This window comes from Dendrobates tinctorius, unplaced genomic scaffold, assembly GCF_039654945.1.
Source record: "Dendrobates tinctorius isolate UK_male_01 unplaced genomic scaffold, ASM3965494v1 ptg000143l, whole genome shotgun sequence".
NCBI classification, from domain to species: Eukaryota; Metazoa; Chordata; class Amphibia; order Anura; family Dendrobatidae; genus Dendrobates; species Dendrobates tinctorius.
Genome location: NW_027361810.1, coordinates 14,042,977 through 14,067,001, shown reverse-complemented (window position 1 = coordinate 14,067,001; position 24,025 = coordinate 14,042,977). Strand labels below are relative to the sequence as shown.

General features: G+C 40.3%; 1 long non-coding RNA gene across 8 annotated transcripts in view; it reads left to right on the top strand.

Moving 5' to 3' along the window:
- LOC141049274 (uncharacterized) overlaps positions 1-24,025 on the top strand; it is a 51,186-nt gene that overhangs the window by 7,954 nt on the left and 19,207 nt on the right. For 4 of the 8 annotated variants that reach the window (XR_012220312.1, XR_012220314.1, XR_012220311.1 and 1 more), the window contains exon 3: positions 11,806-11,886. This is a non-coding gene — a long non-coding RNA (uncharacterized lncRNA). Of the gene's footprint in view, positions 1-2,194; positions 2,302-11,805; positions 11,887-14,481; positions 14,589-19,181; positions 19,416-24,025 lie in introns of those variants that run through there. The other 4 variants (XR_012220309.1, XR_012220308.1, XR_012220313.1 and 1 more) reach the window with 3 other exon arrangements.

Genomic DNA, 24,025 nt, shown 5'->3' with positions numbered 1-24,025 from the left:
CTTCTCAAATATAATGATGAACCTTTTCTTATGGAAACAAACTTTGATAACCAAAATAAAACAAATGTGTTTTTTGTGTTTTTTTTGTTTGGATTCGCTTTTAGTCAACTGGGGTGACCCCCGACCTGATTGAGCTGCCTTATCAACTATATGCAGGGCTACTGAAAAGCCATACAGGCTTATCTGCATTATCAGCTTTTCAGTAGACCCTCAGTTTATTGGCCCTAACAAAGTACCTGGTTTCATGTGTAAGACCCCATAGGATTGTTTTCCTTTGTAATTAGTTATGAGCTTAGTGTAAAGAGACCAAGTAATGTCGTTATAGCCGTCTCCTCCTGTCCATGGATTGATATGTAAGTGAAGGTGCCTGATCCAAGGCAATACAACCTGCCCCCATCACTCCTTGATATTTTCACTATCACCAATTGCTTACACCAGGTCACTCACGCCCCCCCCCCCCTGTCTATCCAGATCTATCCAGGCCTTCCTATGTGCTGCGTTATGGCACCGTGTAATACCTCAACTTTTGGAATAGCCGTGATGAGCAGTCAATCAACAATTATATAGCACATTTACATAATGACAGTAACTCCCAAATTCCAATGTACATAAACCTATAAGAAGAGGAGACTAATCCAAAGTATCATCAGATATCACAAGTTATTTTGCAATAAGAGTTTTTATGTATTTTATGGTCGTAACAGGGCCGGTTTTAGACAAAGTGGGGCCCCAGGCAAAAGTTTAAAGTGGGGCCCCAAATGTTAACATTGTTAAATCACACACTTAGGTTACATTACATGAGCAGGATGTGGATACAGGTGGCAGAGGGGCCTGGAGCCAGTGCTGGCACTGTGGCCCCCATATTCAGGGGCCTTATATCGGCCAATGGGTCTGCCACTATTAGCATTACACAGGAGCGTGGCTAGGGTCAGAAAAGATTGGGGGTCCCAAGACAGAGTTGTCCCCCAACCCCCTCTTAATTTTTTTTTTAACACTGTACCAAGGACTGTGACAAGAACAAGGGGGCATTCTCTTCGTTTGGAGGAAAGACAATTTCTGCACCAGCATAGAAGAGGGTTCTTCACGGTAAGAGCAGTGAGGCTCTGGAATTCTCTTCCTGAGGAAGTGGTGATGGCCAACTCACTGAATGAATTTAAGAAAGGAATGGATGCTTTTCTTGTGAGTAACAGTATAGAACGTTACGAATAACAGAATATTAAAGGTAGATGGTTGACGCAGCTTGGGGGAAGGAATTTTTTTCCCTATGGAGAAAATTGGCTTCTACTCTGTGGGTTTTTTGCCTTCCCCAGGATCAACAATGCAGAACAGCTGCATTAAAAATAGGCTGAACTAGATGGACATAAGGTCTTCCTTCAGCCTTCAAAACTGTTACTATGTTACTGCAGATAACACAGCAGGGCTCTCAACTGTCCTGGATCCAGCGGGACAGTCCCGATTTTGACACTCCCACCCGCTATCCTGGCCGGGATTGTAGTTTTCCCGCACTGCAAATCAGCCACCACGCCCACCTGTCATTTCAGAAGGGGCTGTGTACCAATCGCCATACAATTCCCTCTTTGGATTGCACACTCCAGAACAGAAGCCCTCCTGGCTCACATGACTGTGACCTGTGTAACACCAGAGATAGCAGTAATAACTCTCTGAGAACAGATAATGTAGTAGATGTCACCTGCAGTCCTATGTAACACCACAGATAGCCATAGCGTTTCAGAGTAAAACTATGTTCACATGCATTTTTTTCAGTAGCCAAAACCTGCTCAATTGGCTGTAAAAATGTTGTGTTCAAAACACCTGTTTTTCAGCTTGTTTTCTGGTGTTTTTTACACTTTTTTCAGCTTTTTTTAAAGTGAGGATGATTGCTTTGTCTACAGTATGTTTAAGGCCACGTTCACATGTTGAGTATTCGGTAAGTATGTCACATCAGTATGTGCAAAGTCAAAACCAGGAGGGTGAGAAACCCAGAAGTGGTGACGTGTTTCTACTATACTTTTCCTCTGATTGTTCCACTGCTGTTTCTGCATTACAAATCCTCATGTGAAGTACTGACCAAATACTGAACGTGTCAACTACACTTAATAGTTTAATTCACCAAAACCACTTAAAAAATTGCAGCAAAAAATACTGTTGCAATAACTGCAGCTTTCTTTTTTTATTCTTTCATTGCTTTCTAAAGGTGAAAACACACTGAAAGAAGTGACACGCTGCAGATTTAAAAAGTGCTACAGTTCTGAAATTCACAGCAATATTCCGGACTTACATGTGAACCCTTGCCGAAATGAGGTAAAGAGATCCAGAAAAAGTAATTAAAAATATCATGTTTATTAAATACACATAAAAACGTGAACAACTGAAAACTGCCCAGTAGAAGGCACAGTGTACCCTAATAACAAATACAGGTAGTTTAAATTCAAAGCCACAGAATACATCAAAAATCACAAATGATAAAAAAGGGGGTTACATATATCCACATATAGCGGTAACAAGATCTGCAAGTCTAGGCCCCCATATCCATTTTATCCCAAAAATAATTGCAAATGCAAAAAATATTTATACTAGAAGAAAAAGGTCCTAGGCCACAATGCAGATCATGGATCTCATATAGCTGAAAACATCATATCCATGAAGATATAGCGGCAACATGACTAACCAGTCTAAGTCCCCTAATCAATCCCCATGAGTAAACCGCTCCAATGTGAATAAAAGAAGATAAATGTAAACATGAGTGAACAAAGTAACAATACCTGAATGTAGTGGACACAAATAGCGATGGGCACCGCAGCCTCCTCCACTCCAACGCGCGTTTCGCAACAAGCTTCCGGGGGCGTGTCATAATGACGGGCTGGCTGTGTTTAAATAACGCCGATAGCGAATCATTAAGCGCCATGCAAAATTAAAAAAGGTATGTGAACCAGTGAGGTCTCTGCCTGATGAAAAGCGGCGCATGCGCTGTTGGACACCACCGCTAAACGTCACTTCCGGTGATGCGCTCTCTGGCACCGTAGGCTGGAAAGCCCAGGATACACAGCATTGAGCACTCACTGAAGTGAACGGCATGACACAACTGCGCAAGCGCACCATCACAACAGAGATCAATAATCCCGTGACAAATATAATTAATTATCAAAAAGTGAAAATAATAATAAAATATTTTTATTAAGTGCAAAGGTGCATATATAAGTTCTCAATTATCATTACCAAATAATTACAGTGATTTAAATAACTGATATATATATAGAGAAAAAATCTTTAATGTGAAAAAGAATAAATATATTAATACAGTGAGCTAAAGTGCAAATACACAGGCGCTTATGAAAAAAATCTTTAAAACCTCAAAAAATCCCTTCCATCATGTATAAATATATCCAAATCTGCAGTGCAAAATCCTAAGAAAGTAACATGCCTAATATTTTCCTAATGTACAAATATCTATATATATATCAATCACACAATACTCTTGCTGTAGGTATTGCACAATATTCTAGGCATGCTTTAATCCCATCAATGAGCAATCTCAAGGATAAAATACCCCCTACAATCATCCAAACATATAAACTATAGCATATTATAAAAATGCAATCTACAATAATCTAAGTATACTCAAATCCTCCATTACAAAAAGGAATTTATTATTCTAGACATTTATATATTATGTATTGCATACTAATATAAGGGTATCCATGACCCGTGCATAGAATCCTCTAATAGTAAAGTTATCCCAAACGATCCTGTCTACCAATATATCACTGTTATCTAAGCATGCTCAGATCCTAACTGCAATCTCATACACCTGAATACAGTATATATTTGCACAATTCTCTCAATATATAACAACAAAAGGGAATCCCACATCAAATGCATATCATTACAAAATAAAGGATCCATCATAATACATAATAATGAATAGAATGACCATTCCATGCGGCCCTGAAGAAAAATAACAGCATGCTCGAATCCAAACATGGGGGAGGCATCAAGAAGTATCTTTATTGAAGGTACATCAGAACGTTGGATGAAGATATATCCATCAGTCCTAGAGAGATATCCAAACGACTCTCCAGATGAAAATAGGGAGATACTCAGGACGGATTACAAAGCATATGAAATGATGGAAACATAATATAAATAAAACAAAAGAAATAATGAATAAAAGGTGAAAACACCAGCCCTCCCATAAAAAATGCCACTAAAGATCCTACATAAAGAAAAAAATCACAAAAAGGAAGCAAACCCCAAACTTTCATTGATGCCTAATGGACTCATAGTACCTAAACGATAGATCCATTGACTCTCTTTTTGGGCCAAAATCCTACTCAGATCCCCACCTCTGATGTCCAAGGTAAGTAAATCAATTCCCCTGACTACCAACCCACTGGCATTGCATTGATGATAGCGTTTAAAATGTCTGGGTAGGGTTTTGAGACTAGAATCGTCTTCAACATTAACCGCCTTCTCAATGTCCCTCACATGTTCTCGTACTCTTATTTTAAGTTCACGTGTGGTAAGACCAACATATATCTTACCACACGGACATTGTTGTGTTTACATGTATCTTGAAAGTGCCAGATTCTAATAATTACTATAGGACAACATTGGTATATTTATAGTTCTGAAATTGTCAGGGAAAAAAACAAGCGCATGCAGGAGATTTCGGAAATCTCATATGTTTTGCTGATACAGATCCCACCAAGATGGTTTAAATGCCTGCAAATTCTTCATGGAAAACACAGGGACTGATGCTGATGCTGTGGTGAAACTTATAAAATTCATCCTCACCCACAATTACTTTGAATTTGACAACAGGATCTATCTACAGGAGACTGGCACAGCTATGGGAAGTAAAATGGCTCCACAGTATGCAAATCTTTTCATGGCAAAGCTTGAAAGCGACTTTTTGTCCTCATGCCCCATCAGGCCCCTGGCCTACTACCGCTTCATTGATGATATTTTAATCATCTGGACGGAGTCTGAGCAACAGCTAAAGACGTTCCACGAACAGTTTAATCAATTTCATCCCACCATCAATTTAACACTCAACTACTCCAGTACTGAGATTAATTTTTTGGACACCATCATTAAGCTAAAAAACAATGAAATAGAGACATCCCTGTATCAGAAGCCAATCGACCGTCCAACATACCTTAAATGGGACAGTTTCCATCCAAAACACATAAAGAACTCTATTATCTATAGCCAAGCCATCAGATACAATCGTATATGTTCCAACCCCATATGTTTTGCTGGCACTTTATAAAGCCGCTCTTGGCCACGTTCATATGCAGAATTTCTGCAGCTTTTTCTTCTGCAAATAAGTTTACAGCATTTTACAGCACAAGCAAAGACTGAGATTTTCAGAAAAAAGTTTTTTTTTGTTTTTTTTTGTTACGTTTTGGTGCATAAACCTCAGGAAGTTGCATCCTGTATTCTTTATTTTCTGGGGGTGCATTAAACTTTCTATCCCACTCAGTGGCCTCACTAATCGGGATGATTAGTTGCCATCTATACTACAACTGGATATAAAACACCAATCATTTAGTCTGAAGAATCAATCTCCCCCCTGCAAAAAACAAAAAAAACACTTTCTGGCCCCTTTTGAATCCTAATCTTCAATCTGTTGGTTCCAGCACACAATGAGCAGCCATAGATCTGACCAGGGAAGGTGTCACCTGCCACAGATTGTCCAGACATCTCCTAGCCCAATACACAAGAGATCCCAGAGTTGTAAACTCCTTTATCCTCAAACATTACAGAACCTACAGCAAGGATCAGACCTATTCCAAAGACTCAATCCAGAGTCCTATCAGATCTTCACACTGTCCGCAGGGACACCTGAGGGTCCTAATGATGCCCAGACAATAGTGAGGAGTGTTCTCCGATAATCCCCGAGATCCTGGGACCTCACACAGTAGTGTCCTCGCTAATAGATGGCACTATTCACTGTAGGGCGCTAGGTTTATTATTTTGGGAATTTTTCTTCAGACTAAATTTTTTTTATTATATGCTTTAAATATATATATATATATTTTTTTTATTCCTGTTGATGCATAAACCTGACACTGGTTTATCTTTATTTTGTCACTGTTGTATTACACGTTGCAACTAATTATCCTGATTTGTGACGTCACCGCGGGCGATAGAAACATTGAGTGCGTATTATTCGTCTGTAGAAGCCTCAGGAAGGAGCTAGATCAGATCTGAAACGCGTAGCTTCAGTCAAGAAAACCCTTTATGTAGCTTCTCCATCTCCGATTCTTGGCAGCGCTGCTTTGGAGCCAGGAGCATTTATTTTTTTTTTTTTTTGCATTCTCCTGTTTTAGTAATTAAAAAACAAAAAAACAAAAAAAAAAACTTTTAACCTCTCTCCTTCCCTTAAAATAAAAAAAATAAAAATAAAAAATAGTTGCTGTATTGATACCCAAAGGTTTTTATTTTGTTAAATACCACATTAACCCCTTTACCTCCCCCTCAAGGGTGGTTTGTGCACTATAGACCAAGCCATTCTTTACAGTTGTGACCACTGTCCCTTTATGAGGTAATAACTCTAACGCTTTAACAGATCGCAGTGATTCGGACATTGTTTTCTCGTGACGTATTGTACTTCATGTTAGTGGTAAAACTTCTTTGATATGAAATTTGGCAAAAACTTTTAAACTTTGCAATTTTCCAACTTTAAATTTTCATGTCCTTAAATCACAGCGATACGGCACATAAAATACTTAATAAGTAACATTTCCCACATGTTTACTTTTACCTCCGCACAATTTTGGAACCAATGTTTTTTTTTTTTGTTTTTTTCTGTTAGGAAGTTATAAGGGTTAAAAGTTAAACAGCGATTTCTCATTTTTACAACCGTTTTTTTTGTTTGTTTTTTTTCAGGACCACATCACATTTGAAGTCACTTTGAGGGGTCTATATGATCGAAGATACCCAAAAGTGACGCCATTCTAAAAAACTGCACCCCTCAAGGTGCTCAAAACCACATTCAAGAAGCTTGTTAACCCTTCAGGTGCTTCACAGCAATTTTTGGAATGTCCAAAAAAATGAACAATTAACTTTTTTTTTTTTTTTTTTTTTTTTTTACAAAATTACTTCAGATCCAAAAATTTTTATTTTGACAAGGGTAATGGAAAATAATGGACCACAAAACTTGTAAAATTGCTCCTAAGCATGCTGATACCCCATAAAAGTGAGAACCACGGTTTGGGCACACAGCAGGGCTTGGAAACGAAGGAGCGCCATTTGACTTTTTGAATGTAAAATTTGCTGGAACAATAGGCAGACGCCATGGTGCATTTGGAGAGCCCCGGATGTGCCTACACAGTGAAAATCCCCCACAATGACACCATTTTAGAAACTAGATCCCTCAGGGAACTGATCGTGTGTGGTGAGCACATTGATCCCTCAGGTGCTTCACATAAGTTTATAACGTTGAGCCGTAAAAATAAAAAAAAATAACCTTTTCCCCACAAATGTTTTCAGCACACAATATTAAATTTTTATAAGGGTAACAGGAGATACTGCACCGTACAATTGTTGCACCTTCTCCTGAGTACACCGATACCCCATATGAGGGAGAAAACTACTCTTTGGGTGCATGGCAGGGCTTGGAAGGGAAGGAGCGCCACTTGACTTTTTGAATCTAAAATTTCATGGAATCATTAGCGCACATCATGTCCAGAACTGAGCGAATATCTCTGGTTCCTTGCATATTTGACAAGCTATAGCGCTTGCCAAATAAGCTATAGCTGGAACCCGGCTTCCTGGAGGGCGCCAGCTGATCGCCGCTGCATGTGTCGCGGCTGAGTCACAGCACATGCTCTCCCTCATATAGCTATAGCTTGCTGCATAAGCATGGAACCAAAGTTATTCACTCAACTCCAGTCATGTCCCATTTTTAGAGCCCCTGATTAACCTAAACAGTGGAACCCCCCCCCCCCCCACACACACACACGTGACCCCTTTTGGGAAAATAGAACCCTCAAGGAATGTATTTAGATGCATGGTAAGCACCTTGGGTGCTTTAGAGGTTTATAACGTTGAGCCGTGAAAATAATAAAATCCCATTTTCCTCACAAAAAATGTTTTAGCCCCAGGTTTTTGATTTTTTCTCTAAGGGTTAATAGGAAATTTTTTTTACAACAAACTGAGGTCCATTTCTTCCTGAGTGCACCAATACCCTACATGTAATGGGGAAATAGTTTCCAGGCACAGTGTAAGGGTATGTGCACACGCTGCGGATTCTGTGCTGTACAGTACCTTTATTTTCAATGGAAAACAAAAACCGCTGTGCACACGGTGCAGATTTTTCCACGCGGATTTGCTGCGGTTTCAAATCGGCAGCATGTCACTTCTTTGTGCGGAATCCGCAGCAGTTTCACACCTGCTCCACTGTAGAGGTGTCAAACCGCAGGCTAATCCGCAGATAAACTACAGGTCGACCTGTGGATTTTGTAAAATCCACATGGAAAAATCCGCAGCAGAATCCGCAGCGTGTGCACACAGCCTAATAAAGCTCAGAAGGCAAGGAGACTTTACAGTTATGGCTTGCAGGTGCCATGACCAGATGGGAATCCTTGAGATGCCAGAACAGCAGAACCCCCCATAAGTGACCCCATTTTACAAACTACACCTTTCAATTCATCTAGGGGTGCAGTGATGATATTGATACCACTGGTGTGTCACAGAATTTTATACCATTTGAGCAGTGAAGAAAAAATAACTACAGTTTTACCATCAAAATTTAGTTTTAGACCCAGATTTTACGTTTTCACACAAGAAGCTGGTAAAAATCACACCAAAATTTGTCCCACAATTTCTACTGAACGTGGCAATACCCCGTATGTGGCTGTACAGTACTACTCAGCCATACGGAGAGAAGCAGGAGGAACAGAGCGCCATTTGCCTCCTTGAGCGCAGATTTTCCTAGACTAGTTTGCGGACTCCATATACAGAGCCCCTAATTGCTAGAAGAGCAGTATCGACCCTCAAATGACCCCATTTTGGAAATTATACCCCTTTGGGAATTTACCTACAGGTGTAGTTCTGATTTTTGACTCTATGGGTATTTTCCAGAAACAAGCAGCAATGAATGTTGCCAAGTGAAAATTGCAAACTGCCGATGTAGTGACCAGTACGTGGCAGTCACCAGTACGTTATGCGCAGCCCGTGCTTCTGGAGGCATGCACCCGTAAGTTAGGCGGGCTCTCATTGCTTCAGAAATGCCAAACGTGGATGCTATAAGTTTAGGCACAAAAGGGCTCAGAAGGGAGGGGGGCATTTGGATTAGGGAGCACAGAATTTGCTGAATTTCTTTTGGCGGGTGAGGGGCCATTTTGCATTTTTGGAGCCTTTGTAGTACCAGTAACGTGGAACCCCCTTATATTTCCGTTAACAGATAACGGATCTGAGTGTGGACTTGATTTTTTTTTTTTTTTTTTTGTGGATTGAGTTGAAGCTTTTATTGGGAACATTTTACTTTATGTTCGGAATCATGTTTATCCGGCGCCCTACGCTGATCACTTACTTTGGGGTTTCCATGTAAATTTCTGACTGACGTGATTTCAGATGAAACCCCCAAGGGATCCATTCACGATAGTGAGGCAGCAGAGTTACTCTGGACTCTGTCTTGCCTCTGTTCAGCAGTGTCCTTCTTTTCAGAAGTGCATAAAACTGTGGCCTATGGCACTTTTATGCACTCCTAAAAAGACAGATACCGCTGGATCACAGGCCAGACGGCATCCACAGTGCCTCCATATGCCTCATTATAGGGAATCTTCCACCCCAGAGGTTCTTGCTAAATCATGTATTTCAGAGATTTACACGGAAACCCCGGTGTAAGTGCTCAAAGCAGAGCTCAGGATAAATGTGCGCCGTGCCTTACTGCGATCTTTGGGAGGGAGAATTAAAAAATGAACAGTGAAGAATTGGTTTTGATTTTTTTTTTTTTTTAACGCCATTCCTTGTGCGGTATAAGTGAACAGGCAACTTTTTTCTTCGGGTCGGTGCGATTACAGCAATACCAGATTTATATCGGGTTTTTGTGTTTGGCTGGCACACTAAAAGACACTTCTTATTGCAAACAATAGTGTTCGCATCACCACATTATGAGTACTATAATTTTTCCATATTGTGGCCCACAGAGTCTTGTGATGGCTTGCTTTTTGCAGGACAAGTTGACGTTTTTGTTGGTATGATTTTCAGGCACATGGTGTTTTTTGATTGCTTTCTATTCCAATTTTTGTGAGGCAGAACGAAAAAAAAAAAAGTGATTCAGGATTTTCTTTTTTTTTTTTTTTTTTTTTTTTTTTTTTTTTTGGAGGGGGTAAAGATGTTCGTGTGTGGTGAAATCGACAAAGCAGTTTTATTTTTCGAGTCATTACGATTAGAGATACCTCATTTATATCTATTATTATTTTATTTATTTTTTTTTCTTTTATACAATTAAAACTTTTATAGAAAAATAATTTTTGCATCAGTTTATTGTGAGAGCTATGACTTTTTTTTATTCTTCCGCTGATGGAGGTGTATGGCAGCTTATTTTTGCGGGACAAATGACGTTTTCAGTGGTACCGTGTTTATTTATATCCGTCTTTTTCATCAGGTTTTATTCCATTTTTTGTTCAGCGGTATGATAAAGCATTATCACATTGTTTTCTGCCTTGTTTTTTATTTATTCTCCTATGGTGTTCATTAAAAGAGTTTACTAGTGCAACAGTTTTATAGGTTGGGTCGTTGCGGATGCATTGATACCAAAAATGTGTACTTTTATTGATTTTGTTTTTTGTTTTTTTTTGTTTTTTTCTCATTAAAATATTTAGAGATACTGTGTGTGGGTGTATATATATTTTTTATATATATTAATATATAAATAAATATTTATTATTTTTGTATATAATTTATTATTTTTATACATATATTTATTTTTACAATTACTTAAATTTTTGTTTTTACTTTGTCCCCCTATGGGACAATCATTTCGGGGGTTAAAGTGCCGGGAGCGGTGTGTGACCGTGTGCGTGCTCGATCACTCAAACGGAATATTCTGTCCTCGGTCAAATAGGCAAAGGGGGCACATGGCCGGAATATTACGTCTGATGTCAGAAAGGGGTTGATGTGGTTTTTTTCTTTTTTTTTTTTTCCTTCCACTTTTTGGATGTCAGACGAGCAAAGGGGGTGATTCAAACACATAAAAAAATGAAAAATGGAGGCAGCGCTGCAAAAATAATGCAAATTATAGGATTTTATGGCCCATGTATGGTCTCTAGTGTACAGGTTGGGCTATTGCATGGAAGCTTTGTTCCCCCCATTTGCTGCTTGTGATCTACAGCTGGTGCTGTGCTGCGAGTACCAGTCAGGTAGGACGGGGTGTTCGGCGGTGTGCGGGCTCCGTTGACAATTTGTGAAAGCCCGTAGTCATTGCACTTCAATGGTTTTAATGCAGTGGACTCTGGGGAAATGGAGTCTAGAGGCAGCACAGACTGAGATCTCTGCACCGAGATCTCGTCTCTCTCGAGATTGAAATTTGCACATGCGCCGTCTCCTGCGGCCATTTTCCTGGAGTCCATCTCATTATAACCATGGACTTGTGGGAGCTCCAGGCGTCACAAAATGTCGGCGAAGCCCCCGCACCACCAAGCACTGCCAAACACCCCCTTCTACCAGCCTGGGATGGGACTTGCAGCATCGCACCTCTGAACACCTCCGTTCCCCCCCCCCCCCCACTGGTAAGCTGAATTTGAATTGTAAGATGGACCCCCATTTGATGTATTTCATTTTTTTTCCCCCTAGTTTCCTCCTGATAATGTGTTGCATCTTATGGGTCGAAAAATACAGTATTAGTGAAGAAGCAGCAGAAATACTATAGTACGGGTGAGTGCAGTGTTTCTCCTATTCACCTTCTCAGGCCAGTACAATATACCGGGAAACAGAAAAATAAGCCGCTCTCCCGATAATGCCAAAATTGTCATAAACTTGTTGTTATCCCATGTGGCCATGTATAATTTCCGTAACAGAACCTTTCTCAAGCAACTATCAAGGGAATACACCATATGGACTTGTATATATGGGCTAATAAGTCCACCTACTTTACATCATCAGCAGTGCTGTAATATATCATTTATGTTATGTTTTTGTTCCCCTAACGCAGGAGTGTCAAACTCAAATACACAGAGGGACAAAATTACTGAATTTATAGCTTGGACAAAGTTGTGGGCAAAGCTTGATATTTCTAAAAAAAAAAAAAATTGTGGAAGTTTTTCCTTCTCAAATATAATGATGAACCTTTTCTTATGGAAACAAACTTTGATAACCAAAATAAAACAAATGTGTTTTTTGTGTTTTTTTTTTTTTGTTTGGATTCGCTTTTAGTCAACTGGGGTGACCCCCGACCTGATTGAGCTGCCTTATCAACTATATGCAGGGCTTCTGAAAAGCCATACAGGCTTATCTGCATTATCAGCTTTTCAGTAGACCCTCAGTTTATTGGCCCTAACAAAGTACCTGGTTTCATGTGTAAGACCCCATAGGATTGTTTTCCTTTGTAATTAGTTATGAGCTTAGTGTAAAGAGACCAAGTAATGTCGTTATAGCCGTCTCCTCCTGTCCATGGATTGATATGTAAGTGAAGGTGCCTGATCCAAGGCAATACAACCTGCCCCCATCACTCCTTGATATTTTCACTATCACCAATTACTTACACCAGGTCACTCACCCCCCCCCCCCCTGTCTATCCAGATCTATCCAGGCCTTCCTATGTGCTGCGTTATGGCACCGTGTAATACCTCAACTTTTGGAATAGCCGTGATGAGCAGTCAATCAACAATTATATAGCACATTTACATAATGACAGTAACTCCCAAATTCCAATGTATATAAACCTATAAGAAGAGGAGACTAATCCAAAGTATCATCAGATATCACAAGTTATTTTGCAATAAGAGTTTTTATGTATTTTATGGTCGTAACAGGGCCGGTTTTAGACAAAGTGGGGCCCCAGGCAAAAGTTTAAAGTGGGGCCCCAAATGTTAACATTGTTAAATCACACACTTAGGTTACATTACATGAGCAGGATGTGGATACAGGTGGCAGAGGGGCCTGGAGCCAGTGCTGGCACTGTGGCCCCCATATTCAGGGGCCTTATATCGGCCAATGGGTCTGCCACTATTAGCATTACACAGGAGCGTGGCTAGGGTCAGAAAAGATTGGGGGGCCCCAAGTCCCAAGACAGAGTTGTCCCCCAACCCCCTCTTAATTTTTTTTTTAACACTGTACCAAGGACTGTGACAAGAACAAGGGGGCATTCTCTTCGTTTGGAGGAAAGACAATTTCTGCACCAGCATAGAAGAGGGTTCTTCACGGTAAGACCAGTGAGGCTCTGGAATTCTCTTCCTGAGGAAGTGGTGATGGCCAACTCACTGAATGAATTTAAGAAAGGAATGGATGCTTTTCTTGTGAGTAACAGTATAGAACGTTACGAATAACAGAATATTAAAGGTAGATGGTTGACGCAGCTTAGGGGAAGGAATTTTTTTCCCTATGGAGAAAATTGGCTTCTACTCTGTGGGTTTTTTGCCTTCCCCAGGATCAACAATGCAGAACAGCTGCACTAAAAATAGGCTGAACTAGATGGACATAAGGTCTTCCTTCAGCCTTCAAAACTGTTACTATGTTACTGCAGATAACACAGCAGGGCTCTCAACTGTCCTGGATCCAGCGGGACAGTCCCGATTTTGACACTCCCACCCGCTATCCTGGCCGGGATTGTAGTTTTCCCGCACTGCAAATCAGCCACCACGCCCACCTGTCATTTCAGAAGGGGCTGTGTACCAATCGCCATACAATTCCCTCTTTGGATTGCACACTCCAGAACAGAAGCCCTCCTGGCTCACATGACTGTGACCTGTGTAACACCAGAGATAGCAGTAATAACTCTCTGAGAACAGATAATGTAGTAGATGTCACCTGCAGTCCTATGTAACACCACAGATAGCCATAGCGTTTCAGAGTAAAACTATGTTCACATGCATTTTTTTCAGTAGCCAAAACCTGCTCAATTGGCTGTAAAAATGTTGTGTTCAAAACACCTGTTTTTCAGCTTGTTTTCTGGTGTTTTTTACACTTTTTTCAGCTTTTTTTAAAGTGAGGATGATTGCTTTGTCTACAGTATGTTTAAGGCCACGTTCACATGTTGAGTATTCGGTAAGTATGTCACATCAGTATGTGCAAAGTCAAAACCAGGAGGGTGAGAAACCCAGAAGTGGTGACGTGTTTCTACTATACTTTTCCTCTGATTGTTCCACTGCTGTTTCTGCATTACAAATCCTCATGTGAAGTACTGACCAAATACTGAACGTGTCAACTACACTTAATAGTTTAATTCACCAAAACCACTTAAAAAATTGCAGCAAAAAATACTGTTGCAATAACTGCAGCTTTCTTTTTTTATTCTTTCATTGCTTTCTAAAGGTGAAAACACACTGAAAGAAGTGACACGCTGCAGATTTAAAAAGTGCTACAGTTCTGAAATTCACAGCAATATTCCGGACTTACATGTGAACCCTTGCCGAAATGAGGTAAAGAGATCCAGAAAAAGTAATTAAAAATATCATGTTTATTAAATACACATAAAAACGTGAACAACTGAAAACTGCCCAGTAGAAGGCACAGTGTACCCTAATAACAAATACAGGTAGTTTAAATTCAAAGCCACAGAATACATCAAAAATCACAAATGATAAAAAAGGGGGTTACATATATCCACATATAGCGGTAACAAGATCTGCAAGTCTAGGCCCCCATATCCATTTTATCCCAAAAATAATTGCAAATGCAAAAAATATTTATACTAGAAGAAAAAGGTCCTAGGCCACAATGCAGATCATGGATCTCATATAGCTGAAAACATCATATCCATGAAGATATAGCGGCAACATGACTAACCAGTCTAAGTCCCCTAATCAATCCTCATGAGTAAACCGCTCCAATGTGAATAAAAGAAGTTAAATGTAAACATGAGTGAACAAAGTAACAATACCTGAATGTAGTGGACACAAATAGCGATGGGCACCGCAGCCTCCTCCACTCCAACGCGCGTTTCGCAACAAGCTTCCGGGGGCGTGTCATAATGACGGGCTGGCTGTGTTTAAATAACGCCGATAGCGAATCATTAAGCGCCATGCAAAATTAAAAAAGGTATGTGAACCAGTGAGGTCTCTGCCTGATGAAAAGCGGCGCATGCGCTGTTGGACACCACCGCTAAACGTCACTTCCGGTGATGCGCTCTCTGGCACCGTAGGCTGGAAAGCCCAGGATACACAGCATTGAGCACTCACTGAAGTGAACGGCATGACACAACTGCGCAAGCGCACCATCACAACAGAGATCAATAATCCCGTGACAAATATAATTAATTATCAAAAAGTGAAAATAATAATAAAATATTTTTATTAAGTGCAAAGGTGCATATATAAGTTCTCAATTATCATTACCAAATAATTACAGTGATTTAAATAACTGATATATATATAGAGAAAAAATATCTTTAATGTGAAAAAGAATAAATATATTAATACAGTGAGCTAAAGTGCAAATACACAGGCGCTTATGAAAAAAAATCTTTAAAACCTCAAAAAATCCCTTCCATCATGTATAAATATATCCAAATCTGCAGTGCAAAATCCTAAGAAAGTAACATGCCTAATATTTTCCTAATGTACAAATATCTATATATATATATATCAATCACACAATACTCTTGCTGTAGGTATTGCACAATATTCTAGGCATGCTTTAATCCCATCAATGAGCAATCTCAAGGATAAAATACCCCCTACAATCATCCAAACATATAAACTATAGCATATTATAAAAATGCAATCTACAATAATCTAAGTATACTCAAATCCTCCATTACAAAAAGGAATTTATTATTCTAGACATTTATATACTATGTATTGCATACTAATATAAGGGTATCCATGACCCGTGCATAGAATCCTCTAATAGTAAAGTTATCCCAAACGATCCTGTCTACCAATATATCACTGTTATCTAAGCATGCTCAGATCCTAACTGCAATCTCATACACCTGAATACAGTATATATTTGCACAATTCTCTCAATATATAACAACAAAAGGGAATCCCACATCAAATGCATATCATTACAAAATAAAGGATCCATCATAATACATAATAATGAATAGAATGACCATTCCATGCGGCCCTGAAGAAAAATAACAGCATGCTCGAATCCAAACATGGGGGAGGCATCAAGAAGTATCTTTATTGAAGGTACATCAGAACGTTGGATGAAGATATATCCATCAGTCCTAGAGAGATATCCAAACGACTCTCCAGATGAAAATAGGGAGATACTCAGGACGGATTACAAAGCATATGAAATGATGGAAACATAATATAAATAAAACAAAAGAAATAATGAATAAAAGGTGAAAACACCAGCCCTCCCATAAAAAATGCCACTAAAGATCCTACATAAAGAAAAAAATCACAAAAAGGAAGCAAACCCCAAACTTTCATTGATGCCTAATGGACTCATAGTACCTAAACGATAGATCCATTGACTCTCTTTTTGGGCCAAAATCCTACTCAGATCCCCACCTCTGATGTCCAAGGTAAGTAAATCAATTCCCCTGACTACCAACCCACTGGCATTGCATTGATGATAGCGTTTAAAATGTCTGGGTAGGGTTTTGAGACTAGAATCGTCTTCAACATTAACCGCCTTCTCAATGTCCCTCACATGTTCTCGTACTCTTATTTTAAGTTCACGTGTGGTAAGACCAACATATATCTTACCACACGGACATTGTTGTGTTTACATGTATCTTGAAAGTGCCAGATTCTAATAATTACTATAGGACAACATTGGTATATTTATAGTTCTGAAATTGTCAGGGAAAAAAAACAAGCGCATGCAGGAGATTTCGGAAATCTCATATGTTTTGCTGATACAGATCCCACCAAGATGGTTTAAATGCCTACAAATTCTTCATGGAAAACACAGGGACTGATGCTGATGCTGTGGTGAAACTTATAAAATTCATCCTCACCCACAATTACTTTGAATTTGACAACAGGATCTATCTACAGGAGACTGGCACAGCTATGGGAAGTAAAATGGCTCCACAGTATGCAAATCTTTTCATGGCAAAGCTTGAAAGCGACTTTTTGTCCTCATGCCCCATCAGGCCCCTGGCCTACTACCGCTTCATTGATGATATTTTAATCATCTGGACGGAGTCTGAGCAACAGCTAAAGACGTTCCACGAACAGTTTAATCAATTTCATCCCACCATCAATTTAACACTCAACTACTCCAGTACTGAGATTAATTTTTTGGACACCATCATTAAGCTAAAAAACAATGAAATAGAGACATCCCTGTATCAGAAGCCAATCGACCGTCCAACATACCTTAAATGGGACAGTTTCCATCCAAAACACATAAAGAACTCTATTATCTATAGCCAAGCCATCAGATACAATCGTATATGTTCCAACCCCATATGTTTTGCTGGCACTTTATAAAGCCGCTCTTGGCCACGTTCATATGCAGAATTTCTGCAGCTTTTTCTTCTTCAAATAAGTTTACAGCATTTTACAGCACAAGCAAAGACTGAGATTTTCAGAAAAGTGTTTTTTTTTGTTTTTTTTTTGTTACGTTTTGGTGCATAAACCTCAGGAAGTTGCATCCTGTATTCTTTATTTTCTGGGGGTGCATTAAACTTTCTATCCCACTCAGTGGCCTCACTAATCGGGATGATTAGTTGCCATCTATACTACAACTGGATATAAAACACCAATCATTTAGTCTGAAGAATCAATCTCCCCCCTGCAAAAAACAAAAAAAACACTTTCTGGCCCCTTTTGAATCCTAATCTTCAATCTGTTGGTTCCAGCACACAATGAGCGGCCATAGATCTGACCAGGGAAGGTGTCACCTGCCACAGATTGTCCAGACATCTCCTAGCCCAATACACAAGAGATCCCAGAGGTGTAAACTCCTTTATCCTCAAACATTACAGAACCTACAGCAAGGATCAGATCTATTCCAAAGACTCAATCCAGAGTCCTATCAGATCTTCACACTGTCCGCAGGGACACCTGAGGGTCCTAATGATGCCCAGACAATAGTGAGGAGTGTTCTCCGATAATCCCCGAGATCTTGGGACCTCACACAGTAGTGTCCTCGCTAATAGATGGCACTATTCACTGTAGGGCGCTAGGTTTATTATTTTGGGAATTTTTCTTCAGACTAAATTTTTTTTATTATACGCTTTAAATATATATATATTTTTTTTATTCCTGTTGATGCATAAACCTGACACTGGTTTATCTTTATTTCGTCACTGTTGTATTACACGTTCCAACTAATTATCCTGATTTGTGACGTCACCGCGGGCGATAGAAACATTGAGTGCGTATTATTCGTCTGTAGAAGCCTCAGGAAGGAGCTAGATCAGATCTGAAACGCGTAGCTTCAGTCAAGAAAACCCTTTATGTAGCTTCTCCATCTCCGATTCTTGGCAGCGCTGCTTTGGAGCCAGGAGCATTTATTTATTTTTTTTTTTGCATTCTCCTGTTTTAGTAATTAAAAAACAAAAAAAAACCAAAAAACTCTTAACCTCTCTCCTTCCCTTAAAATAAAAAAAAAAAATAAAAATAAAAAATAGTTGCTGTATTGATACCCAAAGGTTTTTATTTTGTTAAATACCACATTAACCCCTTTACCTCCCCCTCAAGAGTGGCTTGTGTACTATAGACCAAGCCATTCTTTACAGTTCTGACCACTGTCCCTTTATGAGGTAATAACGCTAACGCTTCAACAGATCGCGGTGATTCGGACATTGTTTTCTCGTGACGTATTGTACTTCATGTTAGTGGTAAAACTTCTCTGATATGAAATTTGGCAAAAACTTTTAACTTTTGCAATTTTCCAACTTTAAATTTTCATGTCCTTAAAACAGAGCTATGGCACATAAAATACTTAATAAGTAACATTTCCCACGTTTACTTTTACCTCCGCACAATTTTGGAACCATTGTTTTGTTTTTTTTGTTTTTTTTTGTTAGGAAGTTATAAGGATTAAAAGTTAAACAGCGATTTCTCATTTTTACAACACCGTTTTTTTTTTTTTTTCAGGACCACATCACATTTGAAGTCACTAAGAGGGGTCTATATGATAGAAGATACCCAAAAGTGACGCCATTCTAAAAAACAGCACCTGTCAAGGTGCTCAAAACCACATTCAAGAAGCTTATTAACCCTTCAGGTGCTTCACAGCAATCTTTGGAATGTCCAAAAAAATGAACATTTAATTTTTTTTTTTTTTCCCCCAATAAATTACTTCAGATCCAAAAATTTTTATTTTGACAAGGGTAATGGAAAATAATGGACCACAAAACTTGTTGTACACTTGCTCCTAAGCATGCTGATACCCCATGAAAGTGAGAAAACCACTGTTTGGGCGCACAGCAGGGCTTGGAAAGGAAGGAGCGCCATTTGACTTTTTGAATGTAAAATTTGCTGGAACAATAGGCGGACGCCATGGCGCATTTGGAGAGCCCCGGATGTGCCTACACAGTGAAAATCCCCTACAATGACACCATTTTAGAAACTAGATCCCTCAGGGAACTGATCTAGTGTGTGGTGAGCACATTGAACCCTCAGGTGCTTCACATAAGTTTTATAACGTTGAGCCGTAAAAATAAAAAATAACCTTTTCCCCACAAATGTTTTCAGCACAAAATATTACCGTATATACTCGTGTATAAGCCGAGATTTTCAGCCCATTTTTTGGGCTGAAAGTCCCCCTCTCGGCTTATACACGAGTCATATACCAGGGGGGATCGGCGGGGGAGGGGGAGCGGGGGTGTCAGATCATACTCACCCTTCTCTGCAGCTCCCCTGCTTGTTCCATGTTGTTGGCACTGCTCTCTTCCTGCTTCAGCTGTCAAATGGTACCCGCTCATTAAATATGCGCATATTTAATGAGCGGGTACCACGTGACCGCTGAACCAGGAAGAGAGCAGCGCCGACAACATGGAACAAGCTGGGGAGCTGCAGAGACAAGTGCCAGGACCCGGTGAGTATGAACGGGGGTGGGGAGGCATATTCACCTGTCCCTGCGCTCTGCTGTCTTGCGTCCTCTGCAGTGACATTCAGGTCAGAGGGCGCTATCACTCTCTGCCTGCACAGTCACTGCAGAGCCGGCAACGCTGATGAGCAGGGGGCAGCGACGGAGGTGAAGATAAAGGTGTGTTTTTTTTTTTTTGTTTTTTTTTAGGGAGGCAGCGGCAGCAGCAGCGTAGCTGGGGCCACTCGCTGTGCACCCTCGGCTTATACACGAATCATTAATTTTTCCCAGTTTTTTGTGGCAAAATTAGGGGGGTCGGCTTATACTCGGGTCGGCTTATACTCGAGTATATACGGTACATTTTTATAAGGGTAACAGGAGAAACTGCACCATACAACTTGTTGCAACTTCTCCTGAGTACACTGATACCCCATATGAGGCAGAAAACTACTCTTTGGGTGCATGGCAGGGCTTGGAAGGAAAGGAGCGCCACTTGACTTTTTGAATCTAAAATTTCATGGAATCATTAGCGCTCATCATGTCTAGAGCTGAGCGAATATCTCTGGTTCCTCGCATATTTGACAAGCTATAGCGCTTGCCAAATAAGCTATAGCTGGAACCCGGCTTCCTGGAGGGCGCCAGCTGATCGCCGCTGCATGTGTCGCGGCTGAGTCACAACACATGCTCTCCCTCATATAGTTATAGCTTGCTGCATAAGCATGGAACCAAAGTTATTCACTCAACTCCAGTCATGTCCCATTTTTAGAGCCCCTGATTAACCTAAACAGTGGAACCCCCCCCACACACAAGTGACCCCATTTGGGAAAATAGAACCCTCAAGGAATGTATTTAGATGCATGGTAAGCACCTTGGGTGCTTTACAGAGGTTTATAACGTTGAGCCGTGAAAATAATAAAATCACATTTTCCATACAAAAAAATTGTGTTTTAGCCCCAGGTTCTTAATTTTTTCTCTGCGGGCTAATAGGAAATTTTTTTTACAACAAACTGAGGTCCATTTCTTCCTGAGTGCACCAATACCCTACATGTAATGGGGAAATAGTTTCCAGGCACAGTGTAAGGGTATGTGCACACGCTGCGGATTCTGTGCTGTACAGTACCTTTATTTTCAATGGAAAACAAAAACCGCTGTGCACACGTTGCGGATTTTTCCACGTGAATTTGCTGCGGTTCCAAATCGGTAGCATGTCACTTTCACTCCTGCTCCACTGTAGGTGTCAAACCGCAGGCTAATCCGCAGATAAACTACAGGTCTTATGACATGTGGATTTTGCAAAATCCGCAGCAGAATCCGCAGCGTGTGCACACAGCCTAATAAAGCTCAGAAGGCAAGGAGACTTTACAGTTATGGTTTGCAGGTGCCATGACCAGCTGGGAATCCTTGAGATGCCAGAACAGCAGAAACCCCCCCCCCCCATAAGTGACCCCACTTTACAAACTGCACCTCTCAATTCATCTAGGGGTGCAGTGATGATATTGATACCACTGGTGTGTTCCAGAATTTTATACCATTTGAGCAGTAAAGAAAAAATAACTACAGTTTTACCATCAAAATTTAGTTTTAGACCCAGATTTTACATTTTCACACAAGAAGTTGGTAAAAATCACACCAAAATTTGTCCCACAATTTCTACTGAACGTGGCAATACCCCGTATGTGGCTGTACAGTACTACTCAGCCATACGGAGAGAAGCAGGAGGAACAGAGCGCCATTTGCCTCCTTGAGCGCAGATTTTCTTAGACCTGTTTGCGGACTCCATATACAGAGCCCCTAATTGCTAGAAGAGCAGAATCCCCCCTCAAATGACCCTATTTTGGAAATTATACCCCTTTGGGAATTTACTTACAGGTGTAGTGCTGATTTTTGACTCTATGGGTATTTTCCAGAAACAAGCAGCAATGAATGTTGCCAAGTGAAAATTGCAAACTGCCGATGTAGTGACCAGTACGTGGCAGTCACCAGTACGTTATGCGCAGCCCGTGCTTCTGGAGGCATGCACCCGTAAGTTAGGTGGGCTCTCATTGCTTCAGAAATGCCAAACGTGGATGCTATATGTTTAAGCACAAAGGGGCTCAGAAAGGGAGGGGGGCATTTGGATTTGGGAGCACAGAATTTGCTGAATTTCTTTTGGCGGGTGAGGGGCCATTTTGCTTTTTTGGAGCCTTTGTAGTACCAGTAGGGTGGAAGCCCCCTATATTTCCGTTAACAGATAACGGATCCGAGTGTGGACTTGATTTTTTTTTTTTTTTGTGGATTGAGTTGAAGCTTTTATTGGGAACATTTTACTTTATGTTCGGGATCTTGTTTATCCGGCGCCCTACGCTGAGCACTTACTTTGGGGTTTCCATGTAAATTTCTGACTGACGTGATTTCAGATGAAACCCCAAGGGATCCATTCACGATAGTGAGGCAGCAGAGTTACTCTGGACTCTGTCTTGCCTCTGTTCAGCGGTGTCCTTCCTTTCAGAAGTGCATAAGACTGTGGCCGATAGCACTTTTATGCACTCCTAAAAAGACAGATACCGCTGGATCACAGGCCAGACGGCATCCACAGTGCCTCCATATGCCTCATTATAGGGAATCTTCCACCAGAGGTTCTTTCTAAATCATGTATTTCAGAGATTTACACGGAAACCCCGGTGTAAGTGCTCAAAGCAGAGCTCAGGATAAATGTGCGCCGTGCCTTACTGCGATCTTTGGGAGGGAGAATGGAAAACATGAACAGTGAAGAATTGGTTTTGATTTTTTTTTTTTTTTTTTACGCCATTCCTTGTGCGGTATAAGTGAACAGGTGGCTTTTTTCTTCGTGTCGGTGCGATTACAGCAATACCAGATTTATATCGGGTTTTTGTTTGGCTGCTGTCACACACCAAAAGATGCTTCTTATTGCAAAAAAAAGCTTTCGCATCACCACATTTTGAGTACTATAATTTTTCCATATTTTGGCCCACAGAGTCCTGTGATGGCTTGCTTTTTGCGGGACAAATGACGTTTTCAGTGGTACTGTGTTTATTTATATCCGTCTTTTTCATCGTGTTTTATTCAGCGGTATGATAAAGCATTGTTGCATTGTTTTCTGCCTTGTTTTTTATTTATTCTCTTATGGTGTTCATTAAAGGGGTTAACTAGCTAGTGGAACGAACAGTTTTATAAGTCGGGTCGTTGCGGATGCAGTGATACCGAAAATGTGTACTTTTATTGATTGTGTTTTTTTGTTTTTTTTTTCTCATTAAAATATTTAGAGCTAGTGTGTGTGTGTGTGTGTGTGTGTGTGTATATATATATATATATATATATATATATATATATATATATTTTTTTTATACATATATTTATTTTTACAATTACTTAAATTTTTGTTTTTACTTTGTCCCGTAGGGGGCAATCATTTCGGTCAAATAGGCAAAGGGGGCACATGGCCGGAGTTTTACGTCTGATGTCAGAAAGGGGTTGATGTGGGTTTTTTCTTTTTTTCCTTCCACTTTTTGGGATGTCAGACGAGCAAAGGGGGTGATTCAAACACATAAAGAAATGAAAAATGGAGGCAGCGCTTCAAAAATAGTGCAAATTATAGGATTTTATGGCCCATGTATGGTCTCTAGTGTTTAGGTTGGGCTATTGCATGGAAGCTTTGTTCCCCCCATTTGCTGCTTGTGATCTACAGCTGGTGCTGTGCTGCGAGTACCAGTCAGGTAGGACGGGGTGTTCGGCGGTGTGGGGGCTCCGTTGACTTTTTGTGAAAGCCCGTAGTCATCGCACTTCAACAGTTTTAATGCAGTGGACTCTGGGGAAATGGAGTCTAGAGGCAGCACAGACTGAGATCTCTGCACCGAGATCTCGTGTCTCTCGAGATTGAAATTTGCGCATGCGCCGTCTCCTGCGGCCATTT